Source organism: Micropterus salmoides, unplaced genomic scaffold (assembly GCF_014851395.1).
Source record: "Micropterus salmoides isolate LMB-PRFRI ecotype aquatic unplaced genomic scaffold, ASM1485139v1 Ms_hic_scaffold_4, whole genome shotgun sequence".
NCBI lineage: Eukaryota > Metazoa > Chordata > Actinopteri > Centrarchiformes > Centrarchidae > Micropterus > Micropterus salmoides.
This window is the reverse complement of record NW_024043372.1, coordinates 31,184,576-31,208,368: the sequence shown is the minus strand read 5'-3', so window position 1 is coordinate 31,208,368 and position 23,793 is coordinate 31,184,576. Positions and strand designations below refer to the sequence as shown.

At 40.8% G+C, this 23,793-nt stretch overlaps 1 pseudogene; it reads left to right on the top strand.

The window, feature by feature from the left end:
- LOC119885478 overlaps positions 1-23,793 on the top strand; it is a 192,948-nt pseudogene that overhangs the window by 67,874 nt on the left and 101,281 nt on the right.

Here is a 23,793-nt window from a genome sequence, read left to right as displayed (position 1 = left end):
AAGTCCAGTGTAGTGCAGAACAAATGTTTGCATGACAACCATTGTATTCATTACTCACTCAGTAATGCAGAAGAAAAATCTCAAGTCCTGAACCTGCTTCTCGCCTTTGGGAAAATAGAAACTTAACTTGTAGTCGTTTGGATGTCAGTGCCTCTATTTCTTCACTTATGTTTCTATTCTTAACCCAGGGGTGCGAATTTGAGAAATAAATAGCTATCGAAGAAAGGAAAATGAGAGAAAGGCGGAGACAAAGCGTGAGAAGAATGATGGGGGCAGTAATAGTACAAGACAACTCAATGGGAGGCAAAAAAGTCTAACTAAAAGCAGCAGAAGCAAGATGAAGATGGGAAAAAGTAATGATAGCTCACCTTATGACAGCCTCTGTGACAGAAATGACTTAGAAGTTTGGAGACTGGCGTTGTCATGGAAACTGATTTTTGTGCTGGTGACAGGCGGGCAGTCTCTTTGTGTTTTTCCAGTGGATGACAATGCCCGCTGATAAAGATGTCATCCTGAGAAAAATAGGTGTTGGCCGTCAATAGCCCTGAGCGCTGACGTTGCCTTCACCGAAACCCTGTTGTCCCGGGCAGTCCACTGAGGAATCTAAAGGCTGCTCTAGTGTATCCCTATTTTATTTGAATTTGAAGAGTGCTTCCCACAGGGCCTGTTTAAGATAACATACTGCAAGACTGGAGATGTGACATGTTACGAACTGTGGCGAAAAGATACAGTTTTCCTTTTCATATTTGATGATGAGGGTGGGATGCGGAACGACTGAGCAATGCGGAAACAAAAAATAGAAAAGTCGACTGTCCTCTTATCATGTATTCGGTCCTTGTAACGACACAACTAATATACTCAAGGAGACGGATAGTAAAACTCATTACTATTAGATCAAGCTTAGAGGAAGGATTGCTCTGTGATCTCTCTGCCAACACTCACACCATGAATCTTCCAGAATATTCCAGCATCTGTGTTAATGATCATCAACACCAGTAATGTGGATCCTACTTTGTCCTAGCACCCTCGCACGAGTTCGTGTGCTGGAGGCAAAAGTCCTGTTTATCGTGTCCAGGCTGTTGTGCACGGGTGCCGCTTTTTTAATTAAAAGTCGTCGTATGTCGCTCCCCAACAGTGGGAGGTGTGATCACTGCCTGCCACTTCAGCTCAACAAAAACATGTTTATTTCTGGTCCCAGATTCATTTAATGGGCTTGTCAAAACTGATGAAAATTAGAGGAGGCAGCGGTGGTTGATAAGCCCCACTGTTATTAGATGGGCTGTAGCTGTTGTTTGTCTGCCTTAGTTTGTCCTGTGTTGACGCATAAATGTCTGTGTACAGCTAGCCAGCAATCTAAGGAAAATGCATGACCCTGCGCAACTGCTAATTCGTTCCCAGACAAACAAAGTCAGATGATTGAAGTTTGCTTGGCTGAAATTTATAAAATTTTAAAGATTTGACACTTGTAGCTACTGAAGGAGCCCCACAGTATTCATCAGTGCCTCCACACCTCAGTCTACTCAGTGTTTTCTGAAATGTAGAACAGCAAGTAAATAGACATGGGAGCAGACAAACTCCTGTTAGTATTCGCTAGGGTGCTTTCTATCTTTGTTGTCACTCCTGAACACAGAAAAGAAAGCAAAACTTAGATTTTTCCAACAAATTCTCTGAGGGGCAGAACAATGGAGCACCAGTGCTGCATGGTGAACATTAAATAAAGATGTGTATCAAATAAAAAGTAGAGCTTTTATATCCAAGTGTGTGCAAGTGTCACTCAAGAGCCACACGATGACAGCTGTATTTCTCCTAACGACAGTTTCTGCAGTTGTACTGGAATAGATCAGATTGTAGTTTATAGGTACTATACAAGACTGAATTGGGAAGATGATGGAATTTTACTGCTTTCCTGCCACCCATAATACAGTGCATTTGTATTTGCTCCACAGAGGGTGGTTTTATTGAAAAGCTCTTCTCACTGAGGTTATGCAGACAGATGACAGCATGACATACGAATGCAAGCATCTGCTCCCTATGTGGGCTTTAGTAGAGGGCATAATTGCGTAGCACTTTTATTGTGTTTGTTGTTCAAGTCAATTGTCATCTCATAAAAATGCAAATACAGCACATATGGAACATAACTGAGACACTGAGAGCAAAGGGAGATAGAAAGCTTATAGAATGGAGGAAATTTGTTGAGTTGAAGAAAGACAGATCAGATATATCAGAGGGATCTCATTTGTGGTGCCTCATGCTGTTTAGAGACTTCCAGTTGGTGCGTTTCTTTGCAGCTCCTTTGCTGAAACTTAAATGATTAGTCGTTATGTGAGGTCTGTCAGGCTCAACGTCAGTGGGTGCAACTAAGCATCAGAGACAGTGGGTGTAATTAAACTGCGAAAACACAATACTAGCATGGCATGTTACGAAGCAAGCACTAGGAGTTTTGGACACTGGTGGCACTATGGAGCAATGTGCATGAGGAGGATGCACACATATACACACTAGTGATGTGATATAAAATTCAGAATAGTTTGTAGGCATGTTTTATTATTAACTGTAACATTTTATTCTATTTTATTTTATTTGTTATTTTTCATTATTATTATTATTATGTTTTTATATCCCTCATCGATTTTTTTGTTTTTGTCTTTTAAATATATTTAATCTGTTTTATTTAAATGTACTTATTGTTTCACTCGGTTATAATTTTTCTGTCTTACTATCAGTTTGTCGGTCATCTGTGAAGAAGTTTGAGCTGCGCTAACCTGTATGAAAGCTGCTGTAAAAATAAAGATTGATTGATTGAAATTGCAGCCAGACTGCAGACGGAAAGGATGTAACCAAAGCAGGTTTTAAATTTATTTTTAAAAAAAGCTCTGCAGATGTTCAAAATCCATTTATCACACCTGTTGGGCTTCAAAGATACACACAATACATTTTGATGAGAAACACTAGAAAGTAAACCTACTTGTGTTTGTTTACAAGAATGATCAAAGAATAATGACTCCCCATATGAAATGTAATATAAACTGTTATAAAGTGTTGATTACCTAATTTGTCCATGGGGAGGACCAACCTTTAGTGGTGACTGTGCTCACAATGGCAAATCTGGTTATTAATTTAATGTACATGTAAGACAGTGTCACTTTATCAACCCACGTGGAATGAACAACATCTTAGATGAGTGAGCTTGTGATCAAAGCTTCTCTTGGTAAAATAATCAGTACAAATACATCACTGGGAACTTGTGAAACTCATCTAATAGCAACTTGCAGTGAACATAAATATGATTTTAGAGGGAAAAAGTTGATATCTGATTTCTTCTTTTCTCTTAATGTTACTGTTCAGAGGATTAGTACCTTGGATAGTTACGGCAACTCCAGTCTGTGCAGGACCCCCACCCCAATGCTCCATCCATTACAAAAGTAACAGCCTTCAGGGAGAAATCATAATTCACAGTTAAAAGGCTAAAAATGGTTCATGATTGGTGTAGAAATGGATAAATACTTCCAATGAGAAATGCTGTACAGACCCGAATCCTGTCTACGGGGTACCAAACATCCAACTTGACCGCAACGCCAAAGAGCCAGGCTCTTGGTATGGCAGTCACAGCGCATACTCAACTGACGGTGGTCCGTCACACGAGTGATAGATAGCCAGTCTCGAAGACCCCCTTTTCACTTTGAAGATGTTCAGGGTTTGGACACAGAAGCATTTATGAATTACTGTCAGATTCCATCAGCTGTTCATTCATAAAGGTGTTTTGTAATCCATGTTTGTTGTACAGATATAATTTTTTTCTAGACTTAAACCTAGTTGAATGCATGCTAGATGTTCATTGGCATTAAACAAAGTATTTTGTTCCACAAATACAACATCAATGACATTTCTGCTTTATTTATAGAACCATGACATTTATGGACCATTGACATTTTGGAAGATTAGAGAGGCATATGTGAAAGAGTGTGGCTGGTGCGATGCTGCAAGTCTGACTTCATTTCGCCAGTTTTTCTTCAGGAAAAAGGCTTGATGACAGCCGTTCATGTGCCTCCACCTGTCAAAATGCTCTCACAGGTCTTTTCAGAGGATGTCTGAATGGACCAGTTTGACAACCAGTTGTAGCGAGTCTCCCAGTCTGTCATCTTCTTTTCATGTCTCCGGGAAGCAAATCAGCACACAGGGTCAGTTTGAGGGTTCTGTGGCCTTTTTCTGGCCCACTTTTCTTAGGAATCAGAGCCAAACAACCTGCTTCAGAACACACTTCAGGGGCATTGACGATACAGTGTCTCCATGTCGGCATGCATCTAATAATGTACTGTACAGCTCCTCCAGCAGACACATAATAGACCCCTAACAGTCCCAAGGGAGATTGTTAAAATAGTGCGGCAGGTTAGCTAAGACTAGCAGTGAAGTATTCCCATTTGGGAATGATCACATAGACACCTAAGGGATTGATGGCAGCCTTTAGCCGCCTCCTAATAGTCACATGTTGGACAGATATGACTGCGAGGATGAGTCCCAGGTGGATGTGAAATACGCCACAGTACCTGTTAGCTGCTGGTTGTCAATAGAGGCCAGATGATATGAATGAGCTGAGGTGGTTTGGTTGCTTGGTGAGCAGGCAGCAGTGCTCCTTGTTGGCTTAATGGTTAAATTAGGTTGCAGGGAGTTGCGGTGGAGGGAGTGATGAGCTGACACAGAGCAAATGGTAAGAGACTGCCTGGCTGCTGCAGAGGTGCAATCTCTCCTCTTCTCTCATCATAACAGTTTAGCTGCTATTTTCACTCATTTTTTCCCCTCAAATTTTCTCCAATACATGTGGCAAGTGACAGAAGTGGAGGACAGAGAGAAGCTGAGAAGCCCCTTCATCAGTGTCCACTTCTGCCCTTCATCTGCTTCACCTCCCCCTCAGCCTTGGTGGATCCAGTCTTAGTCTAACTAAGCACCTTCTGTCCTCCTGAGCCTACCCGACTTGATCTCCCCAGGCCCTCTGCCATCCTTCACTGGTCGTAACGACAGACATTTATTCATTTATTTAATTCAAGCTACTGGGAAACAAGATTAGTTTTGATAGAGGAGGACGGGGGGGAGGAAGAGAAAGTGAGAGGGAGAAAAAAAAGTGAGAATGTATGTGTGTCTTAGCCCATCACCCGCCACCTGCCTACCCCTGCAGCTTTATTTTTATTTTTTCAAGTTATTTTTGAACAACACATTTAATACATTACAGTCCATCGCTTGTCATTCTGTCACTGACTCCATCGTCACTGTAGCATGCTCAAATGAGCCAGCAGGAACACGGTGACAGAGATGATGTTAATGAAGATGGTGATAGTAGCGATGATGATGATGATGATGGGGATGACAGGCTGTTGATGCCGTCGGTTGGTAATGTGATCACATCCACAAGACATGGCTGATTGCTTCTTCAACGCCGCCTCTTACTTCATTATATTTGCAGAAGCTCTGCCATTTGGATATTTGCGCTCCACCAAATAGCAGCGTCAGATTCTGCATGCTAGTGGAAGCATTGAGTCAGCAGTTTGTGCGTGTGTGTGTGTGTTAGCGCAGTATGACTGTGAATGGTGCGAACTTGTGCAATCTATCGCCCTCCAGCTCTGCCATAGTCCACAGAGAGGAAACTGCGACAGGAGACCTTTGTTCAGGCATATGCTCAATGTGCCACTCTTCACACACAGACATCGAGGCATGGGCACACATCTGAAATTTATTGTCCTTACTTTTACTCTCAATTGCCAGGTGATTGCAAACACACACACAAACACGCACACTCAGCCGAATGCAAATCACATGAGATAAAGCATACACGCACTCTGCCTACAGAGATACAAGGCAGCTGCCTAAAGCCCCCGAAGTGCATGTCAGCTCCTCCCTCCATCCCACATTGGGGCTCTGCATTTTAACTAAACATCTGGCTGTGTCAGCACCAGTTCATCACAGCAGGGACCCCTGCCCCCCTCCCCCCTTTGCCTCTGTGTCTGTTTCTGCATATTGGGAACCTGCATTCAGAGAAAACTCAGCATTACACATTGTGATTCATAGTGGTTTGGTGTTGAGTGTGTGTGTCTGAGTGAGCGTTGTACATGCATAGTAATTTGGAATTAATTGTCAGGCAGAGGTTGAAATTGCTGGCTTTGACTTGACAAACGTGCATGGGTAGCCAGCATATAAATGTATGCCAGTGGGTACCCGCAAATGCCAAACGTCCTTAGACATAAGATGTTTACATGCTGAAATGAAACCACCTACTGGGCAACAAAAATTAATCGGCTGCTACCTACAGTGCATTAACATTAAGGTTGAGTCACCCCATTAAATGCATTTTGCCTCTAGGGAATGTGCTTTAATGTTAGCTAGGACAAAATACAAATAGCTAGAAACAAGCCATATCCATTTTACATAGAGTCCAACAGCATACATTGATGCAAGCACTCAGCACAACATGACTGATTGGATGAGAGGATGAGCGGCCCGGGGCACAAGCATTTCACTGAACATGTACATGTTGACAATAAATGAAAGCTAAGACAGTTGTATGTAGTGACCTGACTTTATGAAGAGAAGTGAGAAGGCAGAAGCCAAGCTTAGTCACAAAAAAAACAGGCACTGGTGGGAAAATTCTAGAGGTAATGAGATCCAAGGATGGTTAAAATCAATATACTTGAAGACGTGTCACCTTGCATCCGAGGGGCTTCTTTACTTGAGGCCAAGTCTGAATGACCGTCGTTGGCATTGTTAACCCTCCTCCTCTGTTTAGTGATGGTCTCTCCGAGCTGGAGTGAATGGCCTCTTTCTTTTGAACCATGTGTCCTCCCTGTCCAAAATATGTACATGTTTGTCATCGTAGGATTGTCCCTTGACCTTCAAATGTAGGTAAACTGCTGAGTCTTGACCTGAGGTGCCCTTCTGTGTTGAGCCATGCATTTGTGTACAGGTTGTTTGTTTCCCCGATACACAATCCTGTGCATTCCTAACTGCATTGGACAGCATTCACAAGATTGCTTTTCTTGTGTTTAGGTGTGCGGTCTTTAGGGTGGACCAGTTTTGTTGCGTTTGCTCTTCTTTTCCTTATCACCCATATTGCTGGGGTTCATCCTGGATCTAGTGGCTTTCACAAAGCTCCAGTTTGGGTATCAACAAGCTTTAAGTGCCTCCTTCAGGTGATTATGCTTCTTCTCTCGAGCTTGGGCACTTGTTGGTATGTTATCAGCTTGGTGGTGCAGGTCTCTGATTGCCCTTAGTTTTTGCTCCCTAGGATGGTGAGAATCAAAGAGTAAATATTAGTCTTTGCGTGTGTGGGTTTCTTGTATACTTCCATTTATGGGCTCCTGTCCTCTTTAATGTGTACAGCACAGTCCAAGAAGGCTAAGCTGTTGTTGCTGACATCCCCTCGACCTCCTCTCGTGTGAACAGGTTATGACAGTGTAATTTTCATCAATGAGTCATGTTTGGTGTTTAGTTTCACTCAGCTATATTATTACTTTTCTGAGTAAGAATTTATGTAACAAATGATTATTCTTTATGTCTGCACCACTTACCTCTAAGTATTAGATTAAAACCAAAACTCTGTATTCTGTCCCATACTCTGTTTTTTTTTTTGCTATTTGTCCTTTCAGATGAATAAAGACAGAGTTGTTTTCTCGTCTTGTTTGTATTCCCACCAGTGATTTTATTGAGTTACTGAGTCTTTTGTTTCTCAGAACACAATAGCAGATGCAATTGACAATTCTTGAAAGCCAAGCTGAAAAACAAAGAATGCTTTTTAAATCACAAACCCAACTCTGAACGTGTTAAGTAATCCTCATATCTCGGACTCAAATTTTTCAAACAGTCAGAAAAGCAGCTACTGCCCATTTGGATAGATTCTATTATGAACCAGGTTATTGGAAGGGATGAAACCATAGCTTTTTGTCTTCACTCACACCCAGCTGGGGAAATTAGTGAATGAGCTCCTGACAGGCTCTCTGATAGAGAACATTTAGAAGTTAGCACCTCCTGAGGATCCTGCATTAACCTCTTGATCTGTTTGCAGCTTTTTCTCATACACAATATGGTAAAGATCTGTAGAGACACGTGAAGAGTGAGTGTACACGTGATGTGTGAACGTGTGCTACATGTTTCTCCAGTGTTAACAGAATGAAATCTCACCCAGACCCGCTGCTTGTCTGTAACTAAGGCGATGATGTCAAAACGCATTAAATCTCAAAGTTCTCTTCACTAAGTTATCGTCAATACATCCCCAGTGCACCCTTGTAGTTTTGAGTGCGGTGCACATAAGAAATGCTTATCTCTGAAGAAAAGGGGCCTTTAGTGATTACGGTGTATTGGCAGTTGGATGTGTAACAGCAGTCTCCTGAAGTGCCCCATTACCTCTGATTTAAAGCGTGTAAAGAGCAACAGGCCAGGCAATACAGTCCCTCCTCTGACGATACCAATAGCATTCTGCTCACGGACAGGAGAGCTGCAGAGTAAGAGAGAAAGAGGCAAAGTATGGGAAAGAAAATTAGTGTTGTTCATAGGCATAGAATCAAATGTTTTACTATTAATAACATTTTGGCATTCATCCCTTGGATTACCTTCATTTGGTCTTTGGCTCAGTAAAAATGTATATATTGAGAGACATGAGACAGAGTGCATTAGAGAAGATACACTGAAAAGATGTCTACTTTTGACTATGTGCACGCTTATTCATGCAACATTAGTCTAAGTAGTTACAGATCTCATCTTAACAACAAATTGTGTTTCAAAGCATGTACACTGTATTAAACTTAACTAATTAGGTATTCCTTTTGAACTGGAAACATGTTTAGCTGATGGATGAAAGTGAATAATTATTATAAAAATAAGTCAGATAAAAAGTTGTCAGGTTTGACTGCACTGCTGCTAAACTTTCCTAGTGGACAGAACAGTTGTGAGGAAGACACATATTCCCCAATGTGCTGGCTGATATCATTAATCACCCCATATTCTGCAGCAGAAAACATTCAGATATTGCTGAAAAATCCTAGTAGTGAAAGACAAGTGGTCATCACGTGGCATCTCCAAAAGCACGTCTCTGTTTGAATCACAAACAGCAGCACCCACAAACATTCTGGCAGCCTAAACACTCAACAAGTCTGTTTGTGCATCTGGTGCTCCCCTGGCTCTCGCCTTTTAAAACTTTATGCTGTTTCATTCTGTTCATTCATTCGTCACATTTGCAGCAGCAGTGGTGGTAGAATTTTGAGGTACTGTACTTGAGTATTATCGTGTAATGCTACTTTATACTTCTACCCAGAAAAAATTCAGAGGAAAAAAACTTGACACTGGGCTGTTAAAGCTTTTTCACTCAGAACAGCTACCTGCCACATCTGGAAACAATGCTGATGAGAGCGATGAGAGTGAAACAAAAAATACAGATGTCTGGGTCGTAAAACCAAAACAATGAGCTGAAAGATGCTGAAATGCTTTTTAGAGCTGAGGGTAACTACAGAAACGGGTGATAATTCCCTGTGGGTTGGTCACTACAAGCTACTTTGTGAACATCACACATTATCATTTGATTCATACTTGATAAAAGCTTTAAGTCATGTAATGAGTGTGGTACTCATTACTCATACTGCTTTTATTTATTAAGATGTATTTATGTAAATGCTAATCATTATCAACAGGCACACAAACACATCCAGTGGAACAAATTGAGTTTTGCACATGTTTTAAATATATTCCATCCCGGTTTTGTATACATGCTGCCTATTATTTTGTGAACAAATCTCACTGAGATAAAAGACAAAGAGAAGACTCACTGAGTGTTTTCAAGGATTAAGTCTCTTCAGTTTCAGCTACCTGTCTGAGGGCAGGCTGCTGGTCATCACTGGGCGTCGGTGTCTGCAGGACCATGGATTAGGGAGTCCTAATCTTATCATGTGGAGTTAAAGGTCGAATTGGTGAGAACGCAATTTAAACACACATATCTGCTAGTCTAATGTAAAAACTCTTCGGGCAGTGGCCATGGTTAATGTGTTGCACTGACGGTTGAATATAGGATTGCTCGCTCCACAAGGGCCCTATTATCACAAAACGTTAATGCTCCATGTCATTGTGCTTCCGTTCAGTCACTTTAGTACAATAATTAATCAAAATAAACATACAGCGCTTGACAATAAGGCTTTTATATTCGGCACTAATCAGACAACTCATTAGGCAGTAATGAGCCGACTCTGCCTGCTCTTGTCGTGTTTGGGGGTAGTTTGGCGCATGGGGAGAAGTATTTGTGCATGTGTGTGAGCACAAAGATGGCAGAGCCACGCATGCACCTCCTCTCATAGGCACATACACACACACACACACACACCAGCACCAGCCGGCACTCCTGTAGTCCCACTCCAATTATGGCAGCATCTCACCCGGGAAGAAGCCCACTTACCCAGCATTCACTTTATGAATAATTGATTGTTTGTGCCAGTGTTATATTTGTAAATACACGTTTGCACTCTGATTAATAGTTTTCTAGACATACTCATTTGTTCAATTTGATTAGACTTAAATGTATTATTTATTAGCTGAAAATGCTTTCTGGTTATTAGTCATCACAAGGGCAACAAGAACATTTGGCATAAGGACGCATCTGTCTGCAAACAGACATCCTCACATCACTCCACACTCGCTCACATGGCAGGTAGTAGTGTGTGTGTGAGATGTAACAAGTTGTTGGGATGTTATGAACATTTTAACTGCCTGTCAGCAAATGCATGTCTTTAGACTTTTTTTTCCTTTGGGAGTATAACAACTAAGTAAGTAAAACACTTTTTGAGTATTTTAATAAGATCCATATGTACATGAATTTAAGTGATTTTATGTAGAAATACTAGACACATTGACAATTCAAAATAATAAGATGACTATAAGGTTCTCTGGCCAAGAGCAGAGAGAAAGGTTATCAGACAATGCGGATGTAGTTTGGTGCTTTGTGAGAGCTCAAAATGTTTTCTTCCTTCATTGATGAAGGAAATGAATAACTGTGACCTTTCGGTTGAGTTTGTAATATGTGGGAGTCTGCATCATCACTTGCTTTGACTGATTCTTTTCACAGCAGTGGTCAACATTATAAAAAAAAACCTCAGTGAAATTTGTTGGATAAATATAAAAGAAAATGTATAGTGTGGTCCAGACAAGAAATTTTGATTTATTCACTGGAGAGCAAAGAAGCACAAGGTTGTCGCTGTGACAGGCCACAGATCTGTTTCAGTGCTGCTAATTTACTATTGTTTAAATATATAAACAACATTGACAATAAAAGTCATTTTAGGGCTTACATGGTATTAATTTTTCTGTCTCTGTCTTATTTTAGTCAGTGCACAACCTGAATGAAACTGTGGTGGCATGTCTAAATTATCTCTATACAACTTAATTAACTTAATTAACTCTACTGTATATATTAGATATCAGTGGATCTCCTGGTTTTCAGCTAATTACTGTGTTTCTGTGTTTCACCTCAGATGTTGCAACCCAATGAATAACTTGCAGAAGATAATCTATAATAATGATATTTATTATTATATACAGTAAAAACCATCATAATTCTTTGTGATAATGACTGCTAAAGATAACAGATGAACTGTGACATGCTCTCCTTAGTATGCAGATTGTATATAAATCACGCTCTCCTTGTCCCTCCTGTCAGACCCCTCCTTTCCATGCCAAAACAGTGAAAATGACTTACACTGGTAAAAAAAACTGACAGCATTAAAAAAAATAAGATGGAAGATTGTCATTGAAAAACATCAGAATGCAAAAAAGCTAAAAAAGCTAAATAAAATTAAATAATTCTAAGTGTTATTTTGGATGACAAAATTTAATTTCACTGTTCTACCCCCAAAGTCAACCTGGGTAAACAGGTCCATCCATAAGTATACCATTGAGATCTTACATATATATCTCTGAAAACTGGCCTTTTTACAGTAGACATTTTGACTTAGTAGGAAAATGAAAATGTTACCAATGTCGGCTTCTATTAAACTGAAAATGGAAATTTAGCCATCATTGATTTTGTTATTCTCCTACTGTGACATGTCAGAATGTTGCAATTTAAAGGGCCTATATTAATGACACTAAAGTTGTTAAACACCTACACATCTGTGGTACACCCACACAGGAGATTTAAGTTAATCTGCCTGATTACACCTCTTCTCAGGACGATGTGGGTAAGAACACTGGGCTTTATTGGCATCCCCTTGACCCTCCTTTAGAGTTGTTGCAACTGTCAGGTCGGTAAATTATACACCAATTTTTTATTCTTCCCAAAGTTTGGTGATCTCAACAAAGTGCTAGCATAGCTTCTCCCAACCTCACCCAGAAAAGAGGTCTAATTACCCTGAAGATATGAAAACACCCGTGTAGATGGGCAAAGCCATTAATGGAATACTGAACTCACTAGAAAAGTGTTCACATTAGCAGCAAATGTGTCATTAACACCAAATCAGGCATTTTCCAGTATTGTGAGTATTGGGCTGTTGCTGATTTGGCTATTACAGCATGTACAGTGTTGAAAACCTTGAAACCTGTTGCAAAGAAGGTGTGGACGAATGCCCAGCAACTCACTGGTCTTACAAAACTAACAGACGTGTTCTATCATTGAAAGGTGTACGTGTATTTGCGACCAAGCGTGTGTGTGTGTGTGTGTGTGTGTGTGTGTGTGTTTGTGAGTGTGCATGCCAGTGTGTGTTACTGTGCTCCTCGGGAGTGCTAACAGGCCAACTGAAGAGAGAAGGAAAAGCAGCCCTGCTCTGCACCATATGCCAAATAGAAGCCTGTCTGCCAATTTGTGGGGGATACTGGCAAGTGCTAGCAAGGCTGAATTCTTGACAGAGGGAGATGAATAATTGAACATGTGCGGAGCGAAGTTCTGTTGGGATAGAGTAGGGTGCCTTTATACATGGAGAGGAGGAATGGAGACGGTTGGGCTGTCTACGCGCAAAACTCTCATTTAGATAGTGATATGTTTGCTTTTTGTAAACAAGTCAAAATGTTACAGAGATTCTGAGATGAACTTGAATGGATTTATGAGACATGAGTGGGAAAAAAAGCACAACTCATTGGCATTTAAGCATTTTGATCAGACCACTACCAAATCGGCCATCGATTCTACAACTTTGCACTGCAATCACACAGAAAACTAGAAGATAAATATATTACACACTGAAAAATAAAGAATGTTTGAGAATCTGTTTTACTCAATCAATTTAGTGGAGACATCTATTCAAACAGGGTAGGAATTTTAATTGTAATAAGACACTAGCAGAACAAGCTTACAGGCTCTTACACTTCTAAGACCTTACAACAGACTCTTATAATTGGTTAGTAGTCCAACCCAATCTCTTATCAACACATATTGATATCTATTGATAATTTGGTTAATGTTGATCATGAAATACCAAAGGAATATATGTTGAAGGTAAGCATTTTTAGCCACTTTTCAAGTTGTACATTATTTCATGATTTCAACATGCAACTAAGACAAGTCAGAAGAGGAAAATGTGATTTAGCACGGCTCCATCCAACAGCCAGTTTAGGCTTAACATAAATGCAGCTGCAAACTGAGAGTTTTGGCATGTTGCCATTATGTCAGCTTTACTATAAATACAGTCTGTCAAAACTTAGAAACTATTCATGACAGCTTTGAGGCAACCATTTCCCCATATGTCTCATATGTTGCAGGTTTCCATCCATCCATCCATCGTCAACCGCTTATCCTGCGTACAGGGTCGCAGGGTGTTGCATGTTTCCATTTGGCGTAATTTGAAGATGTGTATCATCTATCACCGCAACAATCTCTTCATCAAATCCACTGATTGAAACTAGATTGTTTACCATGTTTAAATTAGTTTAGTATGTTATCGTGCTATAATTTGCTTATTAGCACTAAACACAAAACAGCTGAAGCTGATGGGAATGTCATTGGTTTTGCAGGTATTTAGTCATAAACCAAAAGTTTGATCTAGTGATGGCACCAGATGAAAAGTTAAGATATCACCAAAGTGGTAAGGGAAATATCAGTGTATACACCAAATGTCATGGCAAATAGTTGTTGCAACATTTCACTCAAAGCCACAAATATTAATGTGATAGTGGCGCTAGGTGGAAAGTCAGGGGGAATCAGAATGGTTCATCCTAGACCACACTAGTGGTCTCCCTAGAGCAAGACCACTAGTGTGGCTAAAAACTCGGACAATTTGATTATTCTCAGTATTTCTCACAAAATCATTTTGTGAGAAAGCAAAGTTCAAGTGACTAGTGTAAAATCTTTTCATTTAGTTTTTGATACAAAGCTTCTCCTTAATCATTTTATTTATTTAATTATTTTCCACACTGGGATGTGGTTATTCATGCTTAAGTAGGATGTCCTGAAACCTACAATTAAGAAACCAATTGAATCTAATCAGAGTTGGTATTCTGTCAGTCAGCTTCAAGGCTTTCTAGATTAAAAATATAAGCAATAAATTAAAAAGTGAGCCATGGAGATTGCTTCTGATCAAAGCTCACTCAAAAGCTCTGCTGGAGGACATGAGAAGGACATGCAACCAGGAGAGAGCCGTCAAGAGCCTCTATGGCTGCCTCTCCTCTTTCTGTCACCCAGCTGTGGCGCCAAGGTCTGAATAAATTCCTCCCACGAAAATGTACATAAGTGTGTGATGTGCATTTGCAATATCCCGCAATTCTCTTGTTTTTCATTGAGTGAGCACAAGAGCAATATAGACATCCCAACAAGTGTTTGAAGATAATGATGTATCCCACTGCTTGAGGCAATGACAAGAAGTATAAGAAAGAAAACAAACTGTATTCTGGTTAAATGTTGCTGCCTGGATAATAGACAGAGACAAATGTGAGCGACTACGCAGTTGCGACAGCAAATTTTCTCCAAAAGTAGCCCTACGGTCTGTATGTGTCACTGTCTGGCTATTGCCTGTGACTTTCCATTAATCCTCGGAAATTGATCTGTTTTGTTCTCTTATTTAATGGTGACTTTAGTATTGCAGTGCCACTTTTACTGAAGCCTATTATGTTCTAATCATCATCTTCTCTCTCTTCTCCCTTTGCCTTCTTTCTCCCCCTTGCTTTCTCTCTCGGTGACAGATACCACCTTGTCCAGTGAACGTGGTAAGTACTGCAGCCGCACACTTCCTTGATTTAGAGCCATAAGTGCGTGCCAGCAACAGCGGATTGGCTGTTTGTGTTGGTATGGAAGGAACCACCTCAGATGTTAGTCTCAGTGGCAGCAACAGCGGATTGGCTGTTGACCAGGCAGCTATTTTCCTCTGCATCACATTGCATGTCACGGCAAATGTTGAAATGAGGAGAAAAAACATTAAGCGAAGGCAATTATGAAAGCAGCATCCACAGACCCATGTGGCCAATCAGAATTTGAATTTAACATATTTTCCCTGCATGCGTTTTGCCTCGACCTACTTAGTCAATTTACCCCCTTTTGACTCCAATAGTATTCAATAAAGAGCCAATAAGGAGTATCTTTTTCACTTTGTCTCATTCCAGCTTTAGTGGTACGCATCCCCATGTAGTCTAAATAGAGAGTAGATGGATTCCCCCACTGAGGCAGCCTCTCTTTTCATTTTATTTTGAATTTGACTCCCCTCTGTCGTGCTGTTATTAATGGCTTCCTGTGCTTGGAGGAGCACTTTAATCACTTCATCAAACCGGTTGAAATAGAGAATTCATCTGCAGTGCTGGCTTTGTTTATATCTTAGGTTTATTTTGCATGTGTTTGTGTGTGTGTGTGCTCTGGCCAGATATCTGGTTTGCCCTGTAAGCAGCACTGTATCTGCCACTATTCCTCTATAACGCTGCCTTTTGTGCTTATAGATGTTACCACTGCGTGTTGGTGAGTTTCAGTATGACACCGATACAAAAAGTGATCTTGCTGAACTTGCTCTCTGCTCCATGAAGGATGATGCTTTGAGGCAAAATTGTTGAGCTAAATTGGTGTGGTGGCATCACACAGTGTAGACATAACACCACATGCTGAGTGTCTGGTCTTTGAAACCTCAAAGTGGCGAAAGGGAACAGAAGTGTAAAGTTGTGGTTCAGATCAAGCACTTGAGGTTTATTTTTGTATGCCTGGTTAACCCCCATTTGTTGGTGGAGGAGACGGCGATACGAGCACAGTGAAGCCTGTGTGATCAATTTTTCATTGCCAAGTTAGACGCAGTATGGCACTTTTTTTTCATTGCAGTTAGGCTTGAACAAAGAGAAGAGAATAGGAAGTCACAACAGGCAAAGATTTGTATTCATCCCAAGTGTTATCCTTGATTTTGACCTCATATCTGCCTTTCTTAAACACCCTCCCTCTCTCACATTAAAACACACACATGAGTTCACTCTTCTCCCACACATCCTTTCCTTTTCTGTACTGCTGAGTAGTCACATAATGTGAATTATGTTCCACAATGAAAGGTAGGAAAAGAAGAGTTAAGTAATGAATGAATTAAAAAGCAGATGAGAGAGTGAAAGGAGGCAGTGTTAGGGCAAGGTCTATGTGCCCTTGGTCCTTTTATGAAATGCAGCCAGCAGGCAGCTGTCCAGTAGACCGCTTTTCACTCACCAGAGCATAAATCATTCACGCCATTCAATTCCATACATCTGCATTTTTAGAAGAAGATAAACAAACCGTATACCTGCAGTATAAAACAGTGCATCCCTGCGTCTTCCTGTGGTTAACAAGCTCCTCCCTGCCCCCCTCTGCAGTGATGGGGGGTATTTGGAGTCGTCTGATGGGCCTCCTCAATGTGAAGTGGCTGCCGGCGCATCCTCTCCTAGCTTAATTGGCTGTACCTGAGGCAGGAGGGCAAGGTGTAATTGCGATAAGAGAAAACGCTGTGCTTGGCTGGTTTTAGGGCCCTTATCTATAGTCTCCGGATTGATTATGGTTTTTCTGCCAGCCGTGCAGATTGTTCAACCCCATCAACTGCACTGGAAACCAGCTTAACTCTGTCCTGACCAAACCGCAATGCACATCGGCAAAGTGTAAACCAGACGGTGCATGTACTGCTGATTAAGCTACAATATTCTGACCACTGGCTTTCAGCTCTGATCTCTACTGGTTGTGTGCGCTCACAAACTGTTTCCTGCATTCTTTTTTTTGCTAAAAGCAACAGAGATTATATTAGAGACAGTACAGTTTAGCATCTAGTGTACCATATGTCTTTTTATGGTCAAATTAACAAAGCTAAATTGTATCTCCCTGCAGTTACTTTCATTTCAGTAATACAATTTCTGAAATCAGTATTCCTCTAAATGCCAAAACATATTAACAGCAATAGCTCGACATTTTGGGAAATACACGTTTTCTTTTTTTTCGAGGAGTTAGATGATAAGATAGATACCATACACTCTCATGTAAATGCTCTGTATTTGCATTGCGCCTTTCTAGTCTTTTCGACCGCTCAAATCCCTTTCACACTACATCTGCATTCACCATTCACGCACATTCATACACTAAGTGCTCAAACAGAAACTAACATTCACACACATTCATACACTGGTGGAACAGCCACCAGGGGCAATTCGGGGTTCAGTATCTTGCCCAAGGACACTTGGGTGACATGCAGCCTGGAGGAGCCGAGGATTGAACCAACCTTCTGATTAACGGGCAACCCGCTCTACCTCCTGAGCCACAGTCGCCCCTGTCTGTTAACTATGTAGCTACAGCAAGCAGCCGGTTAGCTTATTTTAGTTTAGCATAGAGACTGGAAATTGTGGAAAATTGGCCAGGCTCAGTCCAAAGGTCCCAAAATCTACATACCAGCATCTCTAAAGCTCACATATTAATTGTATCTAATCTGCATCAAAAATGACAAGCCTCCAGAAAGGCACTGTGCCCCATCCAAGAAATAGTTAAACACTAACCTCGGTAAAACCGCATCCTCTCTTTTTGCTACAGATTAAACAAACAACATGTATTGTGTTCATTAGTGAGCTTTAGAACTGTTGGACAGAGCCAGGATAGTCGCTTTACGATGCTTCTTCTATCCATGCTAAGCTAAGCTAACGTAATGTAGCGGGCTGACATGAGTTGCTTTAACTGAAGATTGTATTCAGAGGTGCCAACTCTCAGGCATTGAGCGTGAGAGTAACGAAATCCTTGAGGTGAAAAGATGCCATACTTAAAGAGGAACTTACCTTAATTAAGACACAAAAGGGGGAAGACTATATCATGAAAGAAAAAGAAATACAGAATGCTTGAAATTATATTCTGGTATATGTTATATTTTAAATTGTCACCTGCTTCCTGAGTTTTGTGTTTCCGTTGACATATCCTAGGAAAAAACATTTCCACCATAAATTGATTGCAGAAAAGGCAGGAATCGGTGCAGAAAATTTCACCAGAATGCAGGAAATTGCAAAAGTGTTTAAAGCTAAAAATTTGCTGGGGGAGCCCCCCTTTAAAGAAGTCGCTCCTCCGTTGCTAAAGGAAACCTATGCTCTTGCTTATATGAACTAGCCTAAAATATTCCATACATTCTCAAGAATTAAAAGAAATACAGTCTCAGGTTTTGACACATAGATTCTGGGGGGAAGACTCCCAATACATGGTTAGGTTGGTCAAATTAAGGCTATCATGTCTGGTTGGCAAGTATCCTGATCACACTGATTTGAGCATGGTTATTGACTTGGCTTTTCATCTACACGTACATGTGGCTGCGGCATGCAGGATTAAATGGTCATGACCCAGACCCCTGCGGTGAGATATGACACAGAAGGCCTAAAATGAACCGACCTCCAATACCGAATCTCACTCCAAACTAACAATACCTCGCACTAGATATACCTGAAATACTTTATGTATAGTCTCACTCTGTCTTTATCTCTCCTACCCGTTCTCTCTTTCACTGGTTTTGAGTAGTGGTTGGGGCTGAAAGAGCAGCTAATGGGCTGTGAAATGTCTCAAAAGCTAGCGCAAAAACAGAAGCTAATGTCTCAAAGCTCTTCTGAGACAACACAAGCAGGGAAGAACCCTGACAGTGCAAAGAGAAGAAAAGGGGAGGGAAAACATCACTGGTTTCGTCTGATGTGTCAGAGAGGCCATTTCTGTCGGCCTAATTGTAGTGAAGCTTTCTTAGTGGCCTTGGTAAAATGGCATAATTGCCTGCTGGAATGGATCAGACTGCCCTGTTGGATGCACTCTGTAGGGTTTCCTTTTCACATGTATAGCAAGTTCCTGAACGCAGTGCTCTCACATAGCTGTTTCAGTCTTTTTAGCTGCAGAGCATAGTGCTTAGTAGGGCAAATTCAAGGCGCAGGGATATTGACAGGTCATCGTGAAATATTACAGTTGGCAATTTTAGCTGGACAGGTTGATTTAGCTGCATGGAACCTGAGAGCTATTGCTCCAAGTGAACTAAGGGATGTAGTTTCAGAGCTTGCCTTACTGGTGCTAATTTGAACATGTGTTCCATTGAAGAGGGAATAATTTAATCAGTGTTTTACATAGACAAAATGGATCATGTTAAAAAAAGGACCTATGTGAAGATGTTGGCATTAAATGCCTTTGCCAAGGAGAAGCTGGGAGAAAGGCAATTCTTGATCATTGGCAAGCATTTATCTATAAAATGTGGTGAGGCGTGCGACCCCTTCTGCTTCTCTTCCCCCTCAGTTCCAATTAAAGCTGTTTTCCTGTAGCAGATCTTGAGCTGATGAAGACAGCCACTAAGCGCTCTTGAAGTGAAGTCGCCCAGGACCTGTATGGCAGATGGTTTGTGGAAAAGTATGTGCAAAGAGAGAAAGCAGCAAAGAAGGAAACAAACAACCATAAAGATGGCAGCCTGTCTCCAGTGAGGAGCTCCTATTTTCTACCCAATTTAAGACTTACCATTCCAAATTTTCAAACTTTTCCTCAAAAATGCTGTCAAACCTGCAGAAGAACAGCGGAAACATGAGATCTTGTTCTGTGGAGAATTTTTGCACACCATCTTCCAAAAACTATTGAAACAACTCAAGTATATTTATATATATATATATATATTAGGGCTGTCCCCAACTAAGGACTTACATAGTCGAATCAGAATCGTCAAATCCTGCCTATGGTCGACTGATAGAATCATTTGTGATTTTGTGCATGGCGAGCCGGGGGTGGGGGTGGGTAACACATGGTGCCTCCGCTTTAATCTTGAGAAGCTGCAGAGCTGCAGTCTCTATTCATTCAACTTACACTGTAAATTTTCTGCTAAACTGAGGTTTTTTTGTTGACCCTTTTCTCTCTCTTTCTCTCACCTGCCATCCATCGGTCTTGTATAGAGTTTTGCGTGCATGCCGTGCCGACAACTGCATGCATGTCGTGGTTTCTCGCAGGTCTATTTCAAGTAGCTGGCTATTTAAAAACGGTACAAAATTATTTGATTGGTTAATCATCAGTGATAAATTATCAGCAAGGTGCGGACAACTCGAACAGATTAGTCTTTCCTCATCCATTGTTCTACACACATGACAGCAACAGCAAGAGGTGATGAGAGGAACTCCACCTGCCATGGGAGCGAGTGGGGTTTATTTTTTTTTTTTAAATGTTTACCTTTTATATACAGGCACCAAAGAAATAGTTCAAACTACATTGAAAAGCAAGCAGTAACTTTGTAAATAATGTCTGTAGTTGGGCCAACATTGTATAAAAGTATGAATCAGCTTTTTCAAGGGGCGGCGCGTCATTGAACACCAACACAATGTGGGGGTTGTCATGATTCGAATTACGGGGGGGATTGGGAGGGTCTGACCCCTAGTTAAGACTTGGACCCCCCCCAAAAGAGGCAAAACCAACAGTTCAGGGGGGTCTTTCTTACTTCTAATTGTAAATATTAAAAAAAAAATTCCATACTCATGCCTTATATTTAAGATTCTTGACACCCCTAAAATGGACCTTACCATTTTCTAACATTGGTGTTAGTTGAACGTCTGTCTGTCCACATCACTCGCAGCAGCAGCTGCTCCAGTACGGTACATCATACGCTAATAGAGACACTGTAAGTTAATGTCAGTAGTTAGCTATCCAGCTGCTTTAATACACTTAACTTTCCCACCTTCAGAGTTTCGTAATTAGCATTTCTTTCACTTAAAATGAGCTATCTGATGTTAGCTAGCTGAGAGCCCACCCTATCATTTCATTATAACTATGTAATTTCTGTTTGCTGTTGTGTATCTGACTTTCTGGCAGTTTTGCTCTAGAATACTTGGTGACCTCTGACTACAAAAGTTGTCGTGGGTATGGGGCACCCATCAACTGGTGTAATGAATTTGATTTATCATCATCTACAGACTGCACACATTAGTTAAATAAGCAAGGATATTGTAAGCTTTGTAAGATTTTAGTTCACTGGAGCCTGCGCTGTACTGGGTTTCCTCTTTTGACCGGGAAAAAAAGTTGACCCCCCCGGCTGTCACTGACTAATTCGCACCCTGGGGGTTGTACATAGATTATAATAGGGGTGGCTGTTTTGACGCATGTATTTTGGCCTCATAGCTTTGTGCTGAGGTCCAGAGCATACACACAGAGAAATAGATAATACAAACTATACAATATAAGCTTTTCTTCACAGTCAGATCACTTTACTCTGCAGTGGGATTTTACATCACCTGTGGTCACTTTACCTTTTATCCTGCCTGCTTCAGTTAAAAGAGCACATGCTGACACTTTTCATCCTGATATAAAGCATCAGAAAAACTAAGCATTGTCTTTTTTGTCAAACTTCTGGAAGGCTTTCTATTTCTGCATAGGTCCCTGCTTACATCTCTATACTGAACCTTTATTATTTCAGCCATGGTGTATACTTCACCAATTAGTTCACACTTCATTTTAACACCCGAGCTGGGACTAATGAAGCCACATTTCCTGAGGTTAATTATACCAACATTATGTGAGATTATGAGGAACAGGAAATGGCAAAGCGCACTTTAGCATTTCTCCATTCCATCATCACCTCCCGCTGTGGGAGGCTTTTCCGTCTCCAGCTCTCCCTCCATCTCTTTATATCTCTCTCCTCTCTCCTCTGCCCTATACTCTCAGGCACATCCATCCCTTCTCTCAGCGACGAGGCTAGATGGCACAGAAGCATTAAGGGCCTGTGAGACAAGGCTGGTCTGGGCAAATCCCTACACAAATTAGAGTGTAGAGACCATTATTAAAACCAATTGCCGCTGTGTGCTACCAACAGTTAAATTACAATGTCTCTTGAACAAAAAGGCGAGCAGTTTTTATTACCCCCTTTTCCCCTCCCTGGCAGAGCTGCGCGCTGGAGCGAGGGCAGCTTTGGAACTGTGACATTCTTCAAGATCTGGGGTGGAATTATAATGTGCTACGGAGCTGATGTTTGCATGAGGCCTGGCCCTCAAAGAGGTATGCCCATGATTGGCACCAAGAGCATTAAGTTTCCTTCGTTTTGAAAAAAAAAAAGGCTGATATTTTTGCACACATTTCACCTCAGATTCTTAGTTCTCAAAGGAGCGCAAAATACTTAAGTTTGTCTTCATGTGAAGTAAACTGAGACGATTTCAGTGGCTGGCTTTTAACTCTTGCATTTGGTGCTTTTCTTTGTCAAATTGGTATTTCAGTAAGAACGATTTGCCTGTCAATCACAACTACATCTCAGTGTTTTCTTTCATGCACAGATAACTTTGCTCCTGTGAGGATATGCTGAATTCTGTGTGTGTGCAAATGAGCGTGCATGTTGCATTTGAGTTGGGTGTGTGTGTGTGTGAGTGTGTCTGTGTGTGTGAGTATGCATGCCAAGAATTTTATGTTATACTAATCTGTCACTTCTATAAGATTACTGCTGGAGCTGACTTCCTGCAGTGCATGTCAACATCCTAGCTGACAAAACCTGCTGAGTTCCTGCTCCTTGACGTTTACTCTAAATGCACTTCCCTCTATGTTACCAAATTACGTTAATCGACCCTAACTTGACACATTAATATCATTTAAACTCTGTGACTCACTTCTTCGCTGTTGCACTGGACATTTAGGGGCAGATTTGATATGTAGAGCACATCCAGTCTCACTGGACCTTTTTCCATTAACAACTTACCACTGTTGTGTAATTATTGCACATCTACTTGACAGCACATACCACTAAAAGTTGAAAAATGTAATAATGATAATGTTACAGTTAAGGACAATCCAGGTATTTTGTTAACGGGTGTACATTAACAAAATAAATTTTAACAATTTATACAGCGAGCAAATGATGTTAAAATTGTAAAGTTCTGTTTTTTACACAGTAATTAAAAGTGTACCTACAATCCCAGAAAAATGCTGTAGGGGTTTTAGTTTCTGAATATATCATGTCTGGCTATGAGAGTCAGTACTATATGTTTAGTTAATATACATCAACTCTCTTTTGTTATAATAGTAAGGCCACCAAGTACAGGATGTTCTTTTTTGATCTTTAGGGCTTAGACTGAAATAGCTCCAGGACTACAATGTAATGCAATGCAAAGTATTACCACTCATTTTTATGGAGACAGAAGAACTGAACTGTGAAACACTCAGTAAAGTATTCTCCCTGGGAAAGAAAAATGAAATGAGTGTTTTCTGTGAAGTATGAAGAGGCGTATTTTTCTCACCTATGACAAACTCTAATTTCCTCTGCTCCCTTGTCGAGCAACTGTCAGAGTCACTTTCCTGTTACAATTTTCTCCCTCATCATCCAAAAATAAATAAATAACTGTGAGTCAGGCACGCAGGGCAGCATATGGCCAATGGCATTTAATGAATAGAAGAATTAAAGATAAAGATCTGCCACT